General features: G+C 45.1%; 1 long non-coding RNA gene across 1 annotated transcript; it reads left to right on the plus strand.

Annotated features, from left to right (window-relative positions):
• Positions 1-1,869, plus strand: LOC142004685 (uncharacterized). Its single transcript, XR_012643014.1, has 3 exons — positions 1-127; positions 235-312; positions 753-1,869. It is a non-coding gene; the product is annotated as an uncharacterized LOC142004685 (long non-coding RNA).
• The last annotated feature ends 21,889 nt before the right edge of the window (positions 1,870-23,758 follow it).

Below are 23,758 nucleotides of genomic sequence, written 5' to 3' on the forward strand. Positions count from 1 at the left end.
ACAACATCACCATCACCCATCCGACCAACCCTCCTCCTTTATCCAGGCCTGGGACTGGCATGGAAACCCCAGAGGCTTCATGGCAGAGTTGTTATACATGTTATGCTGTGAACTTTTGACAAAACAGGCAAGATGACTTGCATGTTATAATTTTCATATTTTTCTTTCTTACTTTCTTAATGACCTGGTATTTTATTCACAGTAAAGCTGACAAATGTTAACACTGTTTTATAGGAGATAATAGTGGATGGGAAAATATCTTTGGCATGGCCCATGGAAAGCCTAATTATCTGGACTTATCACCAGAGTGCGGTAAGTAATACCAGATGAAAAAGATCAATATACAGTTCTGTTTTAATCTGATTACCATTTTCACTTAATGTTGATCAGATTGAAATGCTTATATTAATGTTCATCTATTTTATACTTCTGAATTATTCCATTAAATGGACTCATTATTGAATGTCCATAGATTTAAAAATAACCATTCTTCTACAAAAAAAAGATTACCACAAGGTTACAGAGGGAGACATCTGAATTGGAATTCAGTTATAAGTTTAATACCTTTAACCATGGCCTGAGTAGAGAGCTTAACTGGCTTATACATTACAAGGGCAATTTCCCCACCTTTGATATTTGCAGGAATGAGACACATCCAACTTGACTTTTTCTCCTTTAATTGGTCCTACTATTAACAACTAAATTCCTTTTTTCTTCCCCTCCTGCCCCCCCTCCTTCCTATATAAACCCAGGATTCTGTTTTTCCTCTCCATTTTCATCTGAAGAAGTGGGTTTTACCCATGAAAGCACATGACCTAACAAACGTGTTAGTCTCTAAGGTGCCACAGGACTGCTTGTTATTTGTGAAGAAATCAGTAATTTGATTTTGCAGAGGATTTCAGGATTTAGAAGTTTGGTCTCATTCCAGTGTGGCTGTTGAAGGACTGGGACTCAAGGACCCTTGGCAGCCCACCAAGTGGGCTGCTGAGGAGCCAGACAGGTGAACTACTGAAAAAAAAAAACTATGTAGACTTACATCTGAAACTTGCTTGGTTTCTGTCAGGCCTACGTCACAATTGAGCTGTCTCTGCCAAATGTTTCAGTGTTGATGACTCAGCATTCTGTGACAGAAAACGTCCATCAGAGAATTTCTGAAGGTTCTAATTGGAGCTGTACAGCTATGAGACATGGAGTGGCTATTGCCACAGGGCACCCCTCCCAAAATTAGCTGTTGCTCTATGTACCAGCTTGTGTGATTTAAATTTTGCTTCTATCTTTTTATGTGCACTCTCAGAACTTTTACACTACTAAAATCCCATGTTGCCTGTCCCATGACGGTGCCCTCTGGCAGGGCTGTCAGCACTAGGGATCAAACTTGGCCCTCAGGATATTAACACAGGCACCTCGACTGCCAGAACTAGGCCCCTCTTCCTGGCTATAAGCCAAGACTACAGAATCATCAAACTCTATTTGGCCTAACCACCACCAGAGGGAAGCCAAGAGCCACACCAATCAGGCCCAGCTTCCATTAAGAAAGACCAGAGAACCCTGTTATCACTGGAGAAAGCCTGTTATTGTAGGACTGATGTGAGTTCAGAAGCAGCATTTGGAAGCTCCTCTTCCTGAAGACTCCCAAGGTCTTCCAAAAATAAAATGGAGGGACATCATCATCAGAAATCTTCATATAGAGCAAAGTCCTGCAGGCAATAGGGTAGGAATTGTTGAAATGGCCTCACCTGAGGTGATTGATATTTCCCTGGCCATGGGCTGTGGTGTCTGTGTGTTCCTCCCTGCATCTTAACCAAAAAGCCTTAGGAACAAAGCATTTAAACATCTATGTTGTTTAATTCGTGCCTTTATTCCCTATCAATCCCATAGAAGTGCTTTGTAAAAGATTTAATTTAAAAATCCACTTTAAAACCACTGTATAAAGCTGTCTAATACGAAGTAAACAAGAATGACAGTTGGAAATGACAGTTGGTATTAATATTCATAAGGGGTAGTTAATATGTATAAGTTGTAGTTCAAAATTCTAACAAATAATTGGTTAGTTTACAAAACCCTATAAATAGGTAACATGGAACTTTCTTTGGTTGCCGTGGCAACCAAAATGCAACATAGTTTTCAACCAGGTCCTCACTGGCCCTATAAAGTTAGGAGCCTGAGGCCCCTGGACTTCACTTGGACCCTGGACCTGGGACTTGGACCTTGGACCCGGGACTTGGACCTTGGACTTTGGACTGAGCTGATCACTAAAAAGAGCTGAAGAAGAAAGAAGGTGACAAGCACCGAACCCTAGCATCGCACCCCAGCATCATGGGATGACTACAGGAACTCAAACTGAGCGACCATAGTCATCAAGGTGCTGAGCGTCGTGGGACGTAGAAGAGCTCCTGCTTGCAGCCATTTTAGAAGGCTCCGGCGCTTATCCAGAGGGTTCGTTCTGGCAGGAGACGCCGCCTGACGAGTGTGCGCCCTGTGACAGGGACGAGCCACAGCAGCGGTCCTGCCCTTCTCCTCACTGACCATCGCCAGTGGCCAGTAGGGAGAATTTAAGGCCGTTTCTGAAATCACTGCAAATTTGCTCGTTTATTTGCAAATTTGCTTGCGGGAGGTTTTTTGTCTCCCACGTTGGTCCTTTTTCCTCCCGCTCTTTTCTCTCCTCTTTCCTGTCAGGCCTAGCGTGGCGCTGCAAAAACGCGCCTGTGCAGCCATCACTTCCTAGCATCTTAAAGAAGTGATTGCAGGCCCAGCGCCTGGAAACAGAAATAAGGACAGAGGTAACCAAAGGGTGTAGTTGTAATGAGTTACTTAATGTGCATGTTTTATGCTTGTTGTATTTTCGCTTGCTGCTGGATGTGTTAACCAATAGCAGCATCATAGGTGGTAGGCTAGGACTGCCCCAGTTCTACTAATTTGTGTAACCCTTAGTTCTGCTAGTTAATGTGAAGCACGGGGGGCGCTATTTATAGCCAGCCCGAGATACTATTCAACCCTCATAGCACTATAGTAGTATAATTTACTCTGCCAGTAAGAGGCATAGAATTGCATTTGGGAAACTACCATAAGAGGTGGTCCCAAACTTGGATCAGCTGCTTAGCGGGCGATCCAATCTGGGAGTCGTCGCAGGAGGCAACCCCAAACCTCGGGAATTGTCGTAAGAGGCAATCCCAAAAACCGGGAACTGTCGTAGGAGGCAGTCCCATTCCACCTGCTCCCCCCTGTTTGAGAGGGAGGTTGAGTGACCGTGATCATCGTAAGAGGTGATCCCAGAACTAGGGTTGAGAGCCTCGTGGCTCTCCCCCCTGCTTGTGTGGGAATAAAACCCCGCAGCAGGGATACATTACTTATATAGCCGTTATCTGGCACCTCTGTAAAAGAGGATTGTAAAATACTGTGCATTAATAACGTTCCCCTTTGCAGCACTCAGCAAAGATGACATGGGATTCCTGGGAAACGCTGTAAGTAGAGGGATATTCTGAGGGTGCTGCCTATTGCAGCTTACACAGTTCGAGGGCTAGTCTGGTAAATAGATAAACCCTGTGCTAAACACTAGTAGAGAAAAGGGAAATCTTTAGTCTGTCAATCTAGGTTTATCTTTGTGTGCATTTACTTTGCCCTTTAATAAACTTCTTTTGTGTTTTCACCCTAAAAGGCCTCATTCGTTCTTTCGGGGACAGACGGTTATTGCACCATTTCTGCGGATCCTATCACAACCCTGTAAATCCCATTGTGAGCGACCACCGTGCACACTGCGCTGGGTTGCAGGGTAAAATCCAGTGAGGCACTTTGCTAGCATCTCCAAAGGTGTGGCTAAGTGTCTCGAGGGCATAAAAAATCAATAAAATTCAAATTTTGTGTCATGCCTCAGTTTTCCCTCGTGCACGCAAATTGTTTATTGTGCTTCACAGCACTGCCCTCTGCGATAAGAATAAGAAATACCAAAACAGAACTGACCAATGGGCCACCTAATCCAATATCCTGTCTCTGACAGCATCCAGTATAAGATGCCTCGCAGGCGTGTTCAAGAAACGGGAACAGATCACTGAAATAATCTGTACACCCAGGTGAAAGTAATTTTAAAACTCTTCCCAGTACGGGGCCCAGTTCCTTGCTCCTGGAAAGGGTGGGGTGTCAGGTGGAAGGGATGGCACTACAACCAGTGCTGCCCGCATGCACCGCCCAGGGCTCTGGCCACTGCCACTCTAGTGGGGTGGCAGCTGAGAACCTGCTTAATTGCCAGGCCTCAGGGCAGCCAACATTTTGCCCCTCTTCCTCATTGGCAGTCCTCCCCTCCACCACACCATCCACAACCTTGCCGTAGGGTTCAGCGCTGTAATGTTACTCTCCTTCCACACACATTATCATTGGCGCTTTAACATCAGCTGTGCATGGACCTGTACCAGCGGCCACTTCTTACTGGTATGCTGTACCAGCCCACTTTCACCTCTGCTGCCCACAAGGGAAAGTTTCTTTCTAATCTCCTCCTTTAGTGCTTGATTTATGCCCTAAAAAAAGCATTGATTCCATATCTTGTCCAATTTTTTTTAATCGTACTAATATAACTCTGGATGCTCTTCCAATCCATATAAATATTCAGTTCTTTTCTGAAGAGAGGTCTTAAAAGACACAAACAGCTGGTGGTAAGCAGGGCATAGTCATCCTTATGTAAGACAGTCACATATAAAACCCTTCCTTGCTGTCCCACTGCCTAGGTCTTCTCCCATACCCAGAAATCTGTGATTGCATAGAAACAGAACTAGAATGTGCAGGTATTATTTTGAAATTGGTTCCAGTTGTTTCAAGCAATGCCACCCTACTGTAAATAAAGCCCATCATTGTAAATCCACAAATAAACTATCGTGCCATTCCCTCACTCCGTGAAATAGAAGGGCTGTAGAACCAAATGAGATGGCTAAACACAAGCTGAATATGTTTGTAGAATTTTGGGGAAATCTGCTGTTCCACCATGTGCCTAGGAAGTCATCATATTCCCTAATAGAGTATCACAATGAAAAGTTGATGAAGGGTGAGAATAATGGTGATGACCCCGAGAAAACCAGTTAATTCCCTGGGAACTGTCTAATTTCCACTATTTTCACTAGCAGTGGACCTGAATTGTAATAAAAGATCTAGATACTCATTCTGAACCCCATCAAGCTCACATGTGGTCTAGTTCAGGTGTGAGTGAACTATGAAATTCTGGTTTGTGTTGACTACCAATACAACTGCACACAAAGTTCTAGGCTGTGTATTTGCATTACTGTGCATATTAGGTCATGGCAGTCAGGGGGAAGGAGGCATTCTGATGGGAAGCAGACACAGATTAGAAGTGCTGTGTTCAATGAGTTCCAACTGACCAAACCTTTTTCTGCCAGGAAACATTTCCTTATCTGCCTTCTTTCTATGAACCAGATCCTTATAATACTGGGCCCTGCCCACTCCCTCAGTCCAAGAAGTAGTGGTTCATTTCAGCAGCATAATGTGAGCTCACATAGGAGGTAGCATGAAGCCTAGAGTGGTGATTCCTGGTGTCCACTTCATGGTAGGAAGGGACATCATTAAAAGAGTCATTGTGTAGTATGCGAGAAGGAGAAGGGTAGTAGAGGAGGTCTCATTGCAGGAAGAGAGGGAAGTGTGTGGGGCCATGTTTCCTTCTCATGCATAGGCGGAGTGCCCCATAAATCTCTGCATAACCACTTCATTGTCTTCCTTGAAATCCTTCTTTGAAATACCTCTGCCATGTTGGTGGGGTGAGGCAGATACACTGGAGAATAGGGATAGGGTCCAGAGTGACCTAGACAAATTGGAGGATTGGGCCAAAAGAAATTTGATCAGATTCAACAAGGAGAAGTGCAGAGTCCTGCACTTTGGATGGAAGAATTCCAAGCACTGTTACAGGCTGGGACCAAATGGCGAGGTAGCTGTGCAGCAGAAAAGGACCTGGGGATTATAGTGGATGAGAAGCTGGATGTGAGTCAACAGCGTGCCATTGAAGCCGAAAAGGCTAATGGGGTGCATTAGGAAAAGTATTTCCAGCAGATCTAGGCTACGTCTACACGTGAAGCCTACTTCGAAGTAGCTTATTTCGATATAGTGACATCGAAATAGGCTATTTCGATGAATAACGTCTACACGTCCTCCAGGGCTGGCAACGTCGATGTTCAACTTCGACGTTGCGCAGCACCACATCGAAATAGGCGCAGCGAGGGAACATCTACACGCCAAAGTAGCACACATCGAAATAAGGGTGCCAGGCACAGCTGCAGACAGGGTCACAGCGTGGACTCCACAGCAAGCCGCTCCCTTAAAGGGCCCTTCCCAGACACGGTTGCACTAAACAACACAAGATACACAGAGCCAACAACTGGTTGCAGACCCTGTGCATGCAGCACGGATCCCCAGCTGCGGCAGCAGCAGCCAGAAGCCCTGGGCTAAGGGCTTCTGCACACGATGACCATAGAGCCCCACAAGGGCTGGAGAGAGGGCGTCTCTCAACCCCTCAGCTGATGGCCGCCATGGCGGACCCCGCAATTTCGATGTTGCAGGACGTGCAACGACTACACAGTCCCTACTTCGACGTTGAACGTCGAAGTAGGGCGCTATTCCTATCCCCTCATGGGGTTAGCGGCTTCGACGTCTCACCACCTAACGTCGATGTTAACTTCAAAATAGCGCCCGACATGTGTAGCCGTGATGGGCGCTATTTCGAAGTTAGTGCCGCTACTTCGAAGCAGCGTGCACGTGTAGACACGGCTCTAGAGAAGCTATTATTCCCCTCTATTCAGCACTGATGAGGCCACATCTTCAGTAGTGCGTCCCATTCTGGACACCCCTCCCCCCCCACAGTACAGAAAGCACGTAGATGCGTTGGAGCAGGTTCAGCAGAGAGCAATGAAAATTATTAAGGGACTGGAGAACATGACCTATGAGGAGAGGCTGAAAGATTTGGGCTTATTTAGTTTGCAGAAAAGAAGGCTGAGTGGTGATTTGATAGCAGCCTTCAACTTCCTGAAAGGGGGCTTTAAAGAGAATGGAGAGAGACTGTTCTGAGATGGCAGAACAAGGAGCAACGGTCTGAAATTACAGAGGGAGAGGTGTAGGTGGGATATTATGAAAAACTATTTAAGCAGGAAGGTGATGAAGCACTGGAATGCGTTACTGAGACAGGTAATAGAATCTCCATCCCTAGGGGTTTTTAAGTCCTGGCTTGACATAGTCATGGCAGGGATGATTTAGTTGGAGTTGATGCTGCTTTAGGCAGGGGGCTGGACTAGATGACATCCTGAGGTGCCTTTCAGCCCTAGACTCCTATGATTCTATATATGTTCAGACCATTGCCTATTGCGTGCTAAGCAGTTTTTCATCCTTGTTCTTCCCCCGTGTATGCCCACCTTTCATCTTTGTCTTACAATGAGATTGTAAGTCTGGGGTAGAAGGTATCTTTTGGGTCTGTGTTTTCAGAATTGCCATGTCTGACAACAGGAGTGTTGCAGAAAGGTAGAATATAGGCTCTATGTACTAACACATTTTTAAAAATTAAATTTACTGTTTTATTCATCATCACGCAGACTGGGGGAGGTCTCTATTATTTCATGTATTACTTTAAACTGCTGAGATACCAAATACCCAAAATGATGCAACAACTTTTTCAGCTAGTTGTAAATTTTTATATATTATTTCTTGTTATCTTATGTGCTGATTATAAGTTCCTTGAGGATGGAACTGCCTTCCTTCACATTTGTACAGTGCCTAGTGCAGTCAGGTCAGGGTTCTCTTGGGAGTTTCTGGGCCCCAAGCCAACAAAATAAATTTTAAACATGGTAGCATCAGATGACCTTTTATTGGAATTTACATTATGAAGTTTTAAGTATGGCTTTATTGATGTTACTATAGAAACCAGTCTGCTCTTCGTTTAGTAAGAGGAAGCCTTTTGTAAATTATACAGTCTGGTAGAATAAGCTGTGATTCTGCTAAATACAGCTATAACAACAACAAAAATATCAGCTGTGCTGATATCTGCTTCATACCAAATGCCACTAACAGATAAATCTTCATAGGGTTAAATTTTATTTGTAAAGTACCAGGTACATATAATTCTGTCTTTTCTGCATGAGAAAGTGGCAGCTAAAATTTTGGCCAGGAATTCATAGCGCAGACAAAGTAAAGCCACCAAGAACGGTATATGAATTTACCCTGTCAGACCTGATATTACGTGCTTGCTATTAGGCAGATCCTAGTGACAGCCTAAACTGCCTTCCATCCAGAACAGACTGGCACACTTCAGAAACTATGATCTTTTGAGCAGATCACATACTTTAAAAAATGGGTATAACATTAGAGCGACTTCTATTTTAATAAAGTGTAGACGCACTAGTGTTTATTTTCCTCTCAATTTACACATTAATATATGTGCATCGCTGAGTATGAAAGGGGATTGTACTTGCATGATAAAACTCAGAAAAATATAAGCATGCTGAGGAATTCTATAGGTCTTTCTTCCTCTCCATCCCCCTCACCCCTGGTCCCACTTCTCTGCATATTATGACTGTGTTTATGACCTAGCACTGTACATTCCACAGATGCAATAAACTTATTCCCTGAGGCAGTGAAAAATAACATCCCCTACCAACTGAAACAGAACAACACTAGAGAAGTTGTCAAGAGATTTTCATTCTGGTTGGTAAATTTTGAAACGTTTTTCCCCGGTCCAACAGCACTGATTTCAGAGATATTACACCAGGAATTAACTTAGTCCAGTCAGCTTGCATGGCAGAAGGGAAAAATGTGAGATGATGAAACACCTACAATCATAAGATGTTTGTGAAACATAACTGTCCTATGTTTTATCTTATCCCCTATCAGATTTCTGCAGCATAATTGCATTCAAACTATATCAAAGGAAACATTTTATAGATTATACAAACTTCAAAAATTGTGAGCAATCTATTGCTTTATATTTACTTTTTAATATAATAAATTCCCTAGCATATGCAATAGAATGTAAAGCATTTATACAATTGAATTTTGTAAGATTAATGGGTTGCTAAAGAATTTCCTGAAGAAAATTTAATCTGTGTTCTGTTTTCAAGCCTTAGTCAATCAAGAAGCATTGTCCTGAGCAAGACTGCTAGGAGTCAGGACCTCATAAGGTCTGTTCCCAGCTTTGACTCTGAATTTGCTTTGTGACTATATGCATATCATGTCTCCTCTTTGTGCCTAAGGCTTTGTCTGCATTGCTAAGTTTAAAGTGCAGCTGTGGCAGTGCTCTTGCAACAGTGCTTTAAAACAGCTGTGTGGTCATAGCACCAACACTGGGAGAGAGCTCGCCCAGTGCTGTGGGTAAAACACCTCCACGAGGGGAATATCTAACAGCTCTGGGAGCCTGGCACTAGCACTTTACAGAGCTGTAACTTGCTGCACTCTAGGGAGCGTGTGTGGTTTTTTTTCACACCCCTGACAAAAAGTTACAACGCAGTAAAGTGGCAGTGCAGACAATTCCTTAGATTCCACCTATAATAATAATAATCAATTATTATATCTACTTTACAGTGGTGTTGAAGATTCATTAGTGTGATGTTTATACAAGACATTTTAGTGAAGTAGGTTTCTGAAGTTAGGTATCTCATTCCATATTTTGCTGTCAGTTTCAGATAAAGGCACTGATTTTTCAGGGGTAGTGAATTTCTGCCATTTCAAGTGGGAGTTATAGATACCCAGCATCTTTGAAAAATCAGACTACTTATTTAGGTCCTTTAAAATGGAGTTAGAGCCCAAAGTTTGGCCATCTACATTTGGAAATTAGCCTATGTAAATGTTAGTAGTTATATTACTAGGCCTACATACATCTAACTAGGAATTGTGCTAAATCAAGGTAAATATTGTCCATTGAATCACAGGAACATAACAGTCTATAGTTGTTCACCCTGATACAGTGCAAGATTGCTTCCTAAAGAACATTTGCAAATTCTTTATCCACACTAATTTTAAATGACTAACAATATGGGAAAAGAAAGGTGAAATCAAACTGTATTGTTCTTGCACCACAGACAACCTTTGTGAGAGAAAGAAGTTGAATTGCTATCATCCAGGGTTTTAAAAACACAAAGGTGGTTTCTACAATCATTCATAAATATTCCATAGTTTTGTCACATCAATGTCGAACTACAGGAAGCTTTCTGGTTTTTTTTTGTTTTGTTTTGTTTTGTTTTAAACAAAGATATTCTAATCTGCATTCAAGTGCAGTTATTTAAGTCCTAATATGGTAGTCCTTTGTTCAGACATGGCTCAGTCATAACTGTACCTACCACCAGTCTGAGATGTGGGACATTCACTGGGCTATACAAATTGAAATGGCAGTCAGTGTCCATTTTCTTCACTTTTATGCTTAAGGGGCCTAACTGGGGGCTGGCTTCCCCCCAGCTGGCAGTTCACATAGTGCCCATGTATATTTCCTTTTGTTAAGTACATGTCAATGGTTTTAAACTTATTACTATTTTAGCATAGGTTGGGATAAGACTGAATTTTTCTACACATCCCCCTTCTGCAGAAATGGGCCTTCCTGAGAAACCACATTCCATCTGGCCTAGAAGTTAGAATTGTCAAAAACATAGTAGCACACACGAAACCAAGTATACTGAGGGCCTTAGATGTCCATTATCCACTTTGAATCAGTCCACACACCAGCTATCTGTTAACGCAAGGAAGTAAAGTAGTGTCCTGGTAAAATCTTTTCCACCAAGACATAGTAACAGACTGCATCTTCCACAACCTAGTATGATGAATAATAGGGCAGGAGAATTGCAAAGGGATGCAGCTGATCTCACTCAAAGTCTTCTATATCAGCCACAGATCAAGGCTAGGTATTCCACTGACAAGCATGAAATGTTATTCCCATTACATCTCCTACTTCAACAAACAGGCACAATTTTGGTTGTTAAAATTTCTTCTCTGTCACTCCTTCATGTATAATTCCGTATCTAATACATAACTGTGACTGTCACCTGTGTTTGACCAGCAGTTTTGTATGCTCAGTTCTTTGCTTTCAGCTATTTCAAAAAGGTTTGGTACGGTTCCTATGCACTCTACATGTGAATATGCACACCAATAACAGATGAGAAATTCGTCATTTGAGAACATCTTGGCTAATAATGTTCTTACGGTAGTTGTCTGGGTCCTATCTGGCGTTACTTGTTTTGTAAAGCTTTCTGTCATTGGAGTGAGATCATTTGTCAGAGTGGAAAACAGGACACACACCAGGTTTATCAACATTTTGTCTTGTAAGTATATAATAGTGGTGTTATTTTAAAATCAGACAGTCAGGTCCGCCGATGGGGGAGGTAAAGGGGGCAGGTGGCCCTGGGCCTAATGTTTCAAAGGGTCCTGGAGCTCCAGTTGCTGCATCGACAGCTCTGGGCACCATTGAAATTCACAGTGCTCCGTGCTTGGTGGCCAGGGAGGCCCAGGACTCATTGCCCTAAGTCCCTCCACTTCCATCCTTGGCCCCTCCCTTTGGGGCTGTGGGGGCCAGACCCCTCTCCCACCAACTTGTCCCCAGGCCCACAGCCACTGTTGGCACTGCTTCTGACAGCTGAACAATATATGGTAGAGTATTCACCCATTTACGTTATAGCTATAAATACAAGCAATGCATTAACTTTGAAATATTAGCAAACTTTGCTGTTTTGTCCCATTTTGCAATATTGTAAATATAAGCAGAAAGTTGCTTTTAGCGGGTGAATTCAAATATTCAAGATGTTTAAGAAAAGTCTATGCAGCCTATGGAGTTTCACATTATTAATTGGATTGTTAATTTTACATCCAAGAAAAAACAAAGGTCAACCAGTGCTAGACAGGCTATTACTTGCATGTATTTTCTGACTTGCCATGCCATATTATTCTCCTCACTTTTGGCATCGGCATCTAGTATACCCCTCTGTGGCTTATAAATTCCATGTTTATAATTAGCCAAAATTATACTGACTCCAAATTAACACACCATATTTTGTCTAACAATAATATTGGAATTCAAGGCCTGTGTTTAAATTGTTAAAATAGGGCCAAATTTAGATGCTGTTATAAACAACTGCAACTTCCTTAAAGTTAGTTTGTACTGGTTTTAGTTTACAAATGCATGTATGATGCTGCCCTCCTCTTGCCTACAGTAAGGATATGGAAGTTGATACTAATTTCAGGCTAAAAGAATTCTCCTTTGACTCAAGGAGTACTAGCTTGTAGTTTCATCTCCCTGCCTGTATGCGATTTTCCAATGAGCGATGTCAGTTATCTGTAGCTCATAGCCTCACAGAATAGTAGAACAGGAAGAGACTTCAAGATGTCACCAAGTCCAGTCCCCTGCCCTCACAGTGGGATCAAGCACCATCTACAACATCCCTATTGGATGTTTATCCAACCTATTCTTAAATATCTCCAGAGATGGAGATTCCACAACCACCCTCACTAGGTGATTTATTCCAGTACTTAACCACTCTGAACGTTAGAAAATTTTTCCTAATGTCCAAGCTAACCCTCCCTTGCTGCAATTTAAGCCCATTGCTTCTTGTTTTACCATGAGAAGCTCAGGAGAATAATTCTTCTCCCTCCTCCTTGTAACACCCTTTTAGGTACTTGAAAGCTGCTATCATGTCCCCTCTCAGCCTTCTCTTACAAACTAAACAATCCCAATTCTTTTAATCTTCTCTCATAGGTCATATTATCTAGATCTTCAATCATTTTAGTTGCTCTTTCTTGGGCCATCTCCAATTTCTCCACATCTTTCCTAAAATGTGGATCCCATAACTGGACACAGTACTCCAACTGAGTGCAGAGTAGAGCAGAAGAATGACTTCCTGTATCTTGCTCACAAAGCTCCTGTTAATGCATCCCGGAATCATGTTTGCTCTTTTTGAAACCTTCTGTTACTTAGCTTGCGGTCCACTATGACCTCTAGATCCATTTATGTAGTACTCCTTCCTAGGGAGTCCTTTGCTGTTTTGAATATGTGCAACTGATTGCGCCTCCTTAAGTGGAGTACTTTGCATTTGTCTTTATTGAATTTCATCTTATTTTCCTCAGACCATTTCTCCAGTTTGTCCCAATCACTTGGAATTCTGAACCTAACCTCTAAAGCACATGCAACCCTTCCCAGCTTGGTATCATCTACAAATGTATAAGCATACTATATCTATCTAGCTATCTATCTATCATCATCAATAATTGTGAGCTCAGTGCCAGTTGGTGTCTGATGCCTCTCTCACTTTTCCTTTCCATCATTCCCTGTCCAGTGCAGAGTGGCTTAGGTTGTGTAGACTAGCTCTGCACCCATCTGCTATATCAGCTACCCATTCTCTGTGGGGTCTGCCTCTGCTATCAAACCGTCCATTATGCTAAACACCGGGGTCTTGATTTTTCTTTCATCATTCATTCTGCAAATATGACCAAGTAGTTGTAGCTTCCGTTTTATAACCTTCTGCATCAGGTTCTCTTTCGGCTGTATCTTTCTACATAATTTCTTATTGGTGACCTTCTGCATCCATCCTATTCTCAAGATCTTTCTATAACAACTCCTTTGAACGCCAATATTCTTCTTTTCAAATCTTTCGTTATCACCCCATGTCTCACATCCATACAACATGCTGCTGAATACACACGTTTTCAAGGTGCTCAGCTTCATTCCTAAGCTAATCGCTTTGCTTTTCCAGATATTATTCATTGCCTTCGAAGTCGCTCTTGCTTTTGCCATTCTAGTCTCTCTTTCCTACTTACAGTCTAGATAATACATTCTGTTGCTCCCCAGATGCGTGAACTTCTCTACATCTCTCTACATCTGCTCCCCAGATATGTATACTTCTCTACATTTTCTAGGTCAATACCATCTACACTGATCTTCCTTCCTATTTTCTTATCTCCAAATACCATTGTTTTATTTTACCGATGTTCAGAATCAGTTCATACTGCTTCCCTTCTTTGTTTAGCACCTGCACCGTTTTCGCTAGCTTCTCCTCATCTTCCTCAATGATAACTATATCATCCACGAACCTCAAGTTGTTAATTCTTTTCCCGTGCGCAGATATCTCTTCTACCTCTTCCTTGATCTTGTCCATCACTCTCTCCAGGTGCGTGATGAAGATACTTGGTGATATTGGATCTCCTTGTCTCGTACCTCTACTTGTTTTAAACCAACTTCTCAACTCCATGCATGTTCTCACCACTGCCTCCACATTGTCATCGATATCCTTCAACAACTGTATCACTCTGCTATCCACTCTGTATGACTCCAGCACAGCCCAAGTCACTTTCTGATCTATATTGTCAAATGCCTTTTGAGAACTGACGAAGCAAGCGTATACATTTTTGTTCTTTCATCATGCTTTCTCCACTACCAGTCTTAGTCCCAATATCTGCTGTATGGTACTTCCATCTTTTCTGAACCCTGCTTGCTTGTCTGCTATATGTTCTTCTATCTGCGATCATACTATCTATGCTATGATATAAATCATTTATGTATTTCTCTTCTTTACTGATAAGAAGATCATGTGATACTGTAACAAATGCCTTACTAAAGTCCAGGCATACCACGTCCACTACTTCACCTTTTTCCACAAGGCTTGTTACCTATCAAAGGAAGTTATGAGGTGGGTTTGAAATGGTTTGTTCTTGACAAATCCATGCCAGCTGTTACCTATCACCCTATTTTTCTTCCAGATGTTTGCAGACGGATTCCTTACTTGTATGTTCCATCCTCTTTCCTGACACTGAAGCTAAGCTGACTGGTCTGTGGTTTCCTGGGTTGTCCTTATTTTCCTTTTCATAGATGGGCACTATATTTGCTTTTCCAGTCTTCTGAAATCTCTCCTGATTTCCGTGGCTTTTCAAAGATGGTAGCTAGTGGCTTGGATACCTCCTTGTTCAGCTCTTTGAATACTCTAGGGTGCAGTTCATCAGGTCCTGGTGACTTGAATACACTAACTTGTGTTTTGTTTTGTTTTTAAAGGCAGTCCTGTATCACCTTAAAGACTAATGATTTTATTTATTAGGTAATCAGCTGTGGGTCTTACCCATGAAAGCTCATTGCCTAATAAATAAAATTGTTAGTCTTTAAAGTGCTACAGGATTGCTTGGTTTTTGTGTAGCTACAATCTAACATGGCTACCCCTCTATAACTTTTCTAAGTAATTTTTAGCTTTTTCTTTCCCTACTTTAACTTCTTGAACTACCCCATTTCCACTATCATTCTCTATGTTAAATTTATCACAGCGCCGTAAGCCAGTATTCATGGCATGATCACAGCTACTTCCATCAAATTCACTCTGATGTCACAAACCCTGAGTTAAATTATATTACTGCACGTCAGTCTCGATCTGACCAATTCCAAAGAAGAACATTTTCAATATATAAATCTTTAAGATCCTATTTTTAATAAACTGTGAACATTTCTTTTTTAAAAAGGTGCTGATTGTCTTGAATGGGTTTGTACTTATTCTCCATTGGAGTCTTTGACATTAAATACCATGGATAGTATAAAAAATATGCTATGCGGTGGATGGAGAGTTTATCATGTAATATCATGGGTTCTTGGCCATGTTTTCTACAGAAGTCTCTGTTGTTGACATATCTGACTTGGAAAAATATTTAATTATTATCTTTCGCTATGATAATATTGGACCATGAATGCATCAGACCATAATAATAATACTTCTACCCATATGCTTTATTAGATTTGTAATAGCAAGAATTCCATTTAGGGACGAGGTCTTTTTTGGAAACAGTTATGGAAAAGATGGAGTTTGTTTCCCAGTTTATTCTGTTCAAGCAGAAGAAATTGGAGGTAAGGGGTATTCTCCTGGGATTTTTCTTGGTAAATTCAATATTTTAATGAGCCTTTACTATCCATTTTGCATAATGCACTATAAAAACTGATTTGCAGACTACAGGAGACCTATTTTTACTGCAGCTTGACTGTTTGTATTGTGGTAGCACCCGAAGATCTCTGTTGTGCAGGGCACTACATAAACACATAGGAAAAATGGTCTATTCTGTGAAGAGCATAGCATGTAATTTTATTCAAAACAATAAAAGTGTGTGTAATAAACAAGAGGAGGGAAAGCAGTGAGGGCAGGTATATGGCTAAAAATAATAAAATAATTCGGTTATATAGCCAGGGACAATTCTAAAGGCTGAGAAGTAGGGCAGCCTGGACCATTTCTGGGGGGGCCATATCACTGTGCCACTCAGCCATTTCATTTTTTAATTTGCTGCTCCATAGGGTGCAGAAACCAATTTCTGCCCTGATTTACAAATGCCTGGGGCTTTTCCCATACATAGCTGCACTACAGAGTGAAACACTCTAATCCAGAACTCTTTCATCTGCCAACATCTATAATCTGGCAAGATTTTACTTAGCCAGACAATCACTTATCATGGGTGTGGCCAAGTTTCCTGTGGTCCCATAAAGTTTGTTTACAGACACCAGTCCTGGCTTGCAGTGTTCTGTGTTGTTGTTTAGCTGTAATTTATCCCTAAATGTCTTCTAAGAGCCCAGTAAGATGTGGAAGTGTCGGTAATTCTGCTAGACAATATTGACCTCCCATGGTCCAACAAATTCTCTCATTCAGCACCAGTCAGGTCCCAAGGGTGCCATATTAGAGAGATTCAACCTGCATATGCACAACATGATGGCTCCAAGTCTTTTGAAGCCTTTCCACTTTATAAATTAGTAAAATCAGCTCTTCCCAACCATCTTTCATCTTAGTCCTCACCGGGGATCATGATGGATCAAACTATCAAATTATAAAAAGAGATAATTAGGTATAGTATAAAAAAAGAAAATAGCACTTACATAAGATTAACAGAGAGGATCTGAGGAATCAGTTCTCTAGCAAGGCTATGAAGCAAACTGGGAATAAGCAGCCATTAAAAAAAATGAATAAAAATTCTAATATGAAAACACGCCACCATGCCAAAGACTGAGCATTATTCAAAGTCTGGGCACACTCACTTTCCTCTGCCCCATTTTCCCTAAATCACGTTCATAGGCTGCACAAATATTTATGTTTAACAGTTATCCCCATTTCTTGTCTTTTGGTTTTAGTGTTACCAGGTTTCCTTTTAGCAAAGCAGGTAAAATAACTATAGTCAAAAATTTAGGATTGATATTTGTCCAGAATCACACTTCCCTCCCCTGAGTCTCTAGTATGAGGGCAATAAACTCTCCAGAGATTATGTCAAAATCATGTATCAATCCCCTATTCAGTTCAAAAAAAAAAAACCCTTCAGGCAATGCTGATTGGCAGGTATGAGCTTGTAAAGAAGGTCCGCTTCCTTTTATGATGCGACATCCTGCTAAAAAAAATTACACTGGGTTCTGTTTTGGGAAACACTGCACTTCCATGTTCACTGCAAATTTTATGAGCTGTAAATACAGAAGGACTGGCAGTTGCTGGTAAGGAAAGACAACACTCTGTGTTCCTGCTATAAACTTTGCAGTTGAAAGATTTTGATTTGAGGCAGTTTTCCTGGAACTGAGACAATGACTTTTTTGCGAAATCTTGATCACTTCCAAGGAGGTTTTAGTGCAAGCTTAGGCAAATAAAGAAATATGTTTTGTTCTTGTTTTAAACCCCAATTCAGCAAAATTCTAAAGCAGTGTGTCACACTAGTCAGTAGCCCCAGTAGTTTGTATATAAACACTTGAAGTGCACAAACAATGCACATATTTAAATATCTTGCTGAATAAAGAATCACAAGAGTCTCAGTCCTGAAACCTTTACTGACTCTAGTAAGTGTTACATTAATAATCTGTACTATACAGATAATCCCATTGAATTACTGAGACTACTCTGTGGAATAAGAGCTACTTGCCTGCCCAGAAAGAGACTTAGTTTTAGATATGTTTTTATTTTTGCTGCATTCACTGCAGGACTGGCTCATTAAAAATAACAATTCAGAGGTTGCTGATCCACAAGTTTAAATTATTCCATCCACATTCGCTGTGTGCAGACAGTGAGGTTCATTTATCCTCCCAATCCCTTTTTAAAGTATTGTAATATCCAAAGAGGAGTTAGAATTGCTTTCTGTGCTTAATAGGAAACTACCAAAATTTTTGTGAAAGATCATTTTTATAAATATTTTATTGATATTTAAAATCTCACAATAATAAATTAATTACAAATACATCAGTAAGATATTGTGTATTCTCAGCTGCTTGGAGTGTAAGACTCGTCTCCTAAACAATATAATTTCCTGTCCTTTCATTGAACCTCTGTATTTAAGGAAAATTATTGTTCCTTACTATGGCTTCTATAGCATATTAACAAATACAGGTATATGTCATAAACATAGGCTGGGGTTACAGGAATCTAACCTTCCTCCCCTAGGGCCATGTGCTCCTCACTTACAGAAAACAGCATGGCATGAGCAGAGCTGTACATAAAAGCTGCGTCTACACATAAGCACCCTTTCGAAAGGGCAAAAATCGAAGTTTGGCTTTCGAAAAAGCGGCCGTCGAAGGAGAGCACCTGCCGTCATTTTTCAGATGGACGTTCTGATCTGCTCTTTCAAAATGCCATCGAGGTCTTTTGAAAGAGAGTGTCCACATGGCTCCAAGCTCTCTTTTGAAAGAAGGGAGGCAGGAAATGCCGCGGACGTGGTCCCATGGCCGACAAGCCCTTCCGGGGCCACAGCCAGCCGCCTCCTTTACAGGGCCCCTCTTTCCTCCCTCCCCTCCGCACGAGCCGAGTGCTGCCCAGCCTGTTCATGCCCAGCAGAGCCCACTCATGCCCACCATGGAGGCCCAGTGGCAGCTCCTGCAGGCAGACGCCCTCATCATGGACGTCCTGCTGGCAGTGCTGTGCACCCTCACCGCAGCTGCACCTGAGCTCATTGGGTGTCTGCAAGGTTCGCCCCCTGAGGCACCACCGGGCGCCCCCCCCCAGGCTCCCTGATGCCTCTGGACCCACCCCAGCAGTACCAATTGGTGGGAGCGCGTGGTGCTGGGGGAGTGGGGTGAGGAAAGGTGGCTGCGGAACTTCCACAGGTGGCGGCAGACCTTCGACGAGATCTGCCACTGGCTCACCCCTGCGCCAGGACACCTGCATGTGGCCAGCCCTCACCCTGGAGAAACAGGTCGCAGTTGCCATCTGGAAGCTGGCCACTCCAGACTCCTACCGCTCCGTGGGACAGCAGTTCGGGGTGGGCAAGGCCACCATCAGGGCTGTCCTTATGGAGGTATGGGAGGGCTGGGGGGGCGGGGGGGAGCTGGGGCAAGGGGAACCCTCCCCTGCAAGGGGCCGGATGGGGCAGGGGCTGCACGGGCCAGAGGCTGGATGGGAGGGGGGCAGAATGGGCCCAAGGCGGAGGCCCACGGCCGCCACACCCGCACTAGAGCACGTGTCCCCCTTCCCCCTCTGCAGGTTGTCAGGGCCATCAACACGATGCTGCTCCATAGGGTCGTCTGCCTGGGAGATGTGGACAACACCATCGCCAGCTTCCAGGACCTGGGCTTCCCAAACTGCATTGGCACTTTGGACGGCACACACATCCCCATCTGCGCCCCGCCACACAGCGCTGGCCAGTACATCAACTGGAAGGGCTACCATTCGGTGGTGCCGCAGGCCCTGGTGGATGCGAGGGGCCAGTTCACCAACCTCACCAACCGAGGGGCCGTCCGCACCCATGATGCCTGGGTCTTCCGGAACTCCAGCCTCTGGCACCTCATGGGGGCCAGCACCTTCGTCCCCCAGAGGGAGATCCCCGTGGTGGAGGACGTCACCGTGCCACTCTGCACGATGGCAGATGCGGCGTGCCCCCTGCAGCCGTGGCTCATGAGGCCCTACATGGGACACCTCACCCCCACCCAGGAGGTGTTCAATAAGTGCCTCAACTACACCCACAACGTGGTGGAGTGAGCCTTCGGGTGTCTAAAGGGGCACTGGAGGTGTCTCCTCACCCAGCTGGAGGTCGGGGTCCCCAACTTGCCCCAGGTGGTGGGCACCTGTTGCGTCCTCCACAACATTGTGGAGGAAAAGGGGGACGCCTATGTCCCTGGGGGGGGCCCTCCGGCTGGTGCTGTCTATGGGCAGCCGGGTGCCACCCCCATCCGCCAGGCCCACCAGGATGGCCACCGCATCCGGGAGGCCCTCAGGCAGGCCTTTGCCAATGGCCACCTCTGACCCACACGCATGCCCACATCCCATGCACATCCGTCACCCACCATTCCTGCCACCCCCACCCCCACCAGCACTGCACCCGCACATCCACCATGCACCAGCCACCAAGGAGCACAGCATGGAGTGGTGAATAATAAAGAAACATTTATATAACTTGGGTGTTTGGAATAATATGTGCAGGGGGGAACCGAATTTGGAGGAGGGCGGGGGGGAACCTAACTTGGAGGGGGGTGAGGGGCACCAACTTGGAGGGGGGGCGAGGTGCTTATTGCGGGGCAGGGGTGGTGGGCCGCGAACCCCCTCAGCCCCTGGAACCCCTGCTCTGCCGGGTGTGGGGTCCCCAGTGGGGGGAGGGAGGGTGCCAGTACCACCGGCAAATATTGCCGGCGGGTGGGCCTGGTGGGGGCAGAGGGGGCAGGGCCAGCAGGAGGAGTCTCCAGGGGGCCCAGGAGGCTGGCCATAGTGGCTGTGTGCACCCGCACAGCCTGGCCAATGCCCTGGAGCATGTCCAGCAGCCTGTCCCAGGCTGCCCTCCGCCACTCCATATCTGCCTGGGCGAGCTGGAGGTGCTCCTCAGCCACCTTGGCCTGACGCTGGCTGGCCTGGTCTTCCTCGGCCCAGCGTAGGGCCCTCTGGCCATGGCCCCAATGGCGCCCTGCCTGGGGTGGCATCCGGACGGCTGCAGCTGGTGGGCTTTCCAGCATGAGGGATGGTGCGGGGCTCTCCTGGCCGTCGGATGGTGTGGCTGTGTGGAGAGGAGGAGATCATGTCAGTAGTGTGCCCTGGATGGAGGGGACCCGGCTGTGGCCCACCCGCCTGAGCCCACCCCATGGGCCCGCCCCCCCCACAGGGGACACTGACCCCCCAGGGAGCACTGACCCACTTCCCCCCGCCCAGACTGGGCCTCCCAGCCTGGGTGTGATTCCAGGGGTCTCGCCCGCAGGTGGCCCTTCCCAGCCTGCGGGCCCCGGGTGCCGTCCGGCACCAACCAGCCGCCACCCCTGCGTGGCTTATGGCGCTGTCCACTGAGGGCGGGTGCTGGGCATCACTGATGCGCCACCACAGGGTGCCGCATCCCACATGGGGAGCTGGCCTGTGTACGGTCCGGGACCACTGGTCCCATGTGTGGGCGCCTAGCCCTTGCGTTGCCCCCACCCTTGGAGTAGGTGTGCGTCCCTCCTTGTACGTACCAGAGGGTTCCTCGGGGATGGCCGTCCCTCAGTTGCCTGGCTGGAGGAGCGGGAGGGGATGAGGATGGTCAGCTCCCTCTCCTCGCTTGACCAGTCCATGGTCCCCTTGCCCTCCTGGGTCCCCGATGTGGGCTGCTCCTCCACCTGCAGCTCCTCCCCAGAGGTGTCCAGGAAGGCCACGGAGGGGGAACTCTCCTGGGGCCCCAGGAGGCTCCAGAGCTCCTGGTAGACGGGGCAGGTCGCTGTACCTGCCCCAGAGCATCTGGCCTGGTCCCTTGCCCAGGCTTATCCCTGGCGCAGCTCCTTCACCTTGGAGTGTACCTGGTCTGGGGTACGCTCCGGGTGGCCCCTGCTGCGGAGGCCTGTTGCCAGGCGGCCAAAGGCTGCAGCATTCCGCCGCTTGACCCCCATGTGGCAGAGGACCTCCTCATCCTGCCAGAGGCTGAGGAGGTCCCAGAGCTCCCGCTCCATCCAGGAGGGGTCTCGTTTTTTTTCTCCCCCTGGGAGCCCTGGGAAGTTGGAGAGGGCTCGGGGGGGCGGGGCGTGGGGCTCGCAGGGGATCTGGCTGCTGGCCATGGCTGAAGCGTGCAGCTGGAGCTCATGTGCACGCTGCTCGTAGCACACTCTCAGCTTCCTGCCACAGGTTTTCTGTGTGCATGCAGCTTTAAGGCAGCCAAACGCAGGAACCATAGAGTCCTGCTGCTGCCGGCTGGAACGGCCCTGTGCTCCAGCTGATCGGTGCCATGGCGGACCTGTATTTCGAAAGAGTGGGCTGTGGAGCGTCTACACGTGTACTCTTTGATTTATTATTTCGAAAGGGAGAGATCTTACTAATACAGGATCGGGGTTCGGATTTCGATTTCCGAGCCCCATACTTTCGATTTTCTTTTGAAAGACAGGTTTATGCATGTAGACGCTCCTCCCACTCTTTCGAAAAAGGGCCTCTTTTTTCGAAGTTTTTTGCACATGTAGCCACACCTAAAGAGAAAAACATTGCAAGGATTAGCAGCATATCATACCAGCTGTTCAGAAATTAGATTCAAACTAAGGCATACCCATCTCAAAATTTACATAGGCCACATCTGCACAAGAAGCATCTGTCGACAGATGTCACTGTCGGAAGAGATGTCTTGGCAGGACCTCTGTCGACAGATAGCATATACACATAAAAGCAGCTCAAAAGAGCAAGCCACTCTGTCCACAGAGAGCAGCCAAAGCGCCTGGTCCTCACTCAACAGAATGACCAGCCAGAAGCTCTGCAAACAGGGCATCCTGGGAACCGGAAGCCTTGACTGTTGACAAAAGGGGCCCTGGAGCATCTACATTGCTGTTTTCTCAACCGAAGGCTGTCAAGAGATTCATTATACCTGAACAGGGAGAGGTATAACACTGCCAGTGGATGTGCCGCGTTTTTTCGACAAACTATCGACGAAGCGCATTTTCCATGCAGACACGCCACAGTTTTTTTCCAAAAAAAAGCTCATATTTGCTGGAAAAAGCCTCTCGTGTAGATAGCAACAAAGGGTCCTGTGGCACCTTATAGACTAACAGAAAAGTTTTGAGCATGAGCTTTCGTGAGCACAGATTCACTTCATCAGATGCTGGTCTTGGAAATCTGCAGGGCCAGGTATATTTATTTATATTTATACCTGGCCCTGCAGATTTCCAAGACCAGCATCTGATGAGGTGAATCTGTGCTCACGAAAGCTCATGCTCAAAACTTTTCTGTTAGTCTATAAGGTGCCACAGGACCCTTTGTTGCTGTTACAGATCCAGACTAACACAGCTACCCCTCCGATACTTCTCGTGTAGATGTGGCTATAAGGAGCTGACCACTCACCTGATGTATGGCGTGACAAAACTCTTGTACTGTGATGGCTACAAAATCTTACAATGCCTAAAATAAGTCAAGTTGTTTGCCTAGTTGCCAATATGAATTCCAAAGGGGAAATGCTGACAGATCCCTAACCTTTCAACTGCTGCCAGATAATGCTTTAATCAAAGCACTTTGTCTTTCTATTATACTGCTAGAAAACTGATATGTCATATTTTACATATAGTCAGGTAAATTGCTTTCAACGTGAAGCTAACAGAGACATTATGCAAATGCAACAGATTGTCAGGAAAGCTATTGATTGCATGGAACTAGATTTGTATCCCAGGAAGCAAAGTGGTTAAATATGGTCAGTTGAAAAGAAATTGTGGTTCCTATGGATGTGTTCCAGGCAGCCTGTTTCCCCCACATCTTAGACACTAATTCAGTATAGCACCCCAATTAAGGACAGTTGAGCCCATGTTTAACTTTAAGAGCTAGGCATTACTGTCAGTAGTGTTTGTTGCTTGATTAAATCCCACTGAAGTCAATGAAATTTAAGCATATGCTTAAGTACTGTCCCGACTAAA

This window comes from Carettochelys insculpta, chromosome 1 (genome assembly GCF_033958435.1).
Source record: "Carettochelys insculpta isolate YL-2023 chromosome 1, ASM3395843v1, whole genome shotgun sequence".
Taxonomy (NCBI): domain Eukaryota; kingdom Metazoa; phylum Chordata; order Testudines; family Carettochelyidae; genus Carettochelys; species Carettochelys insculpta.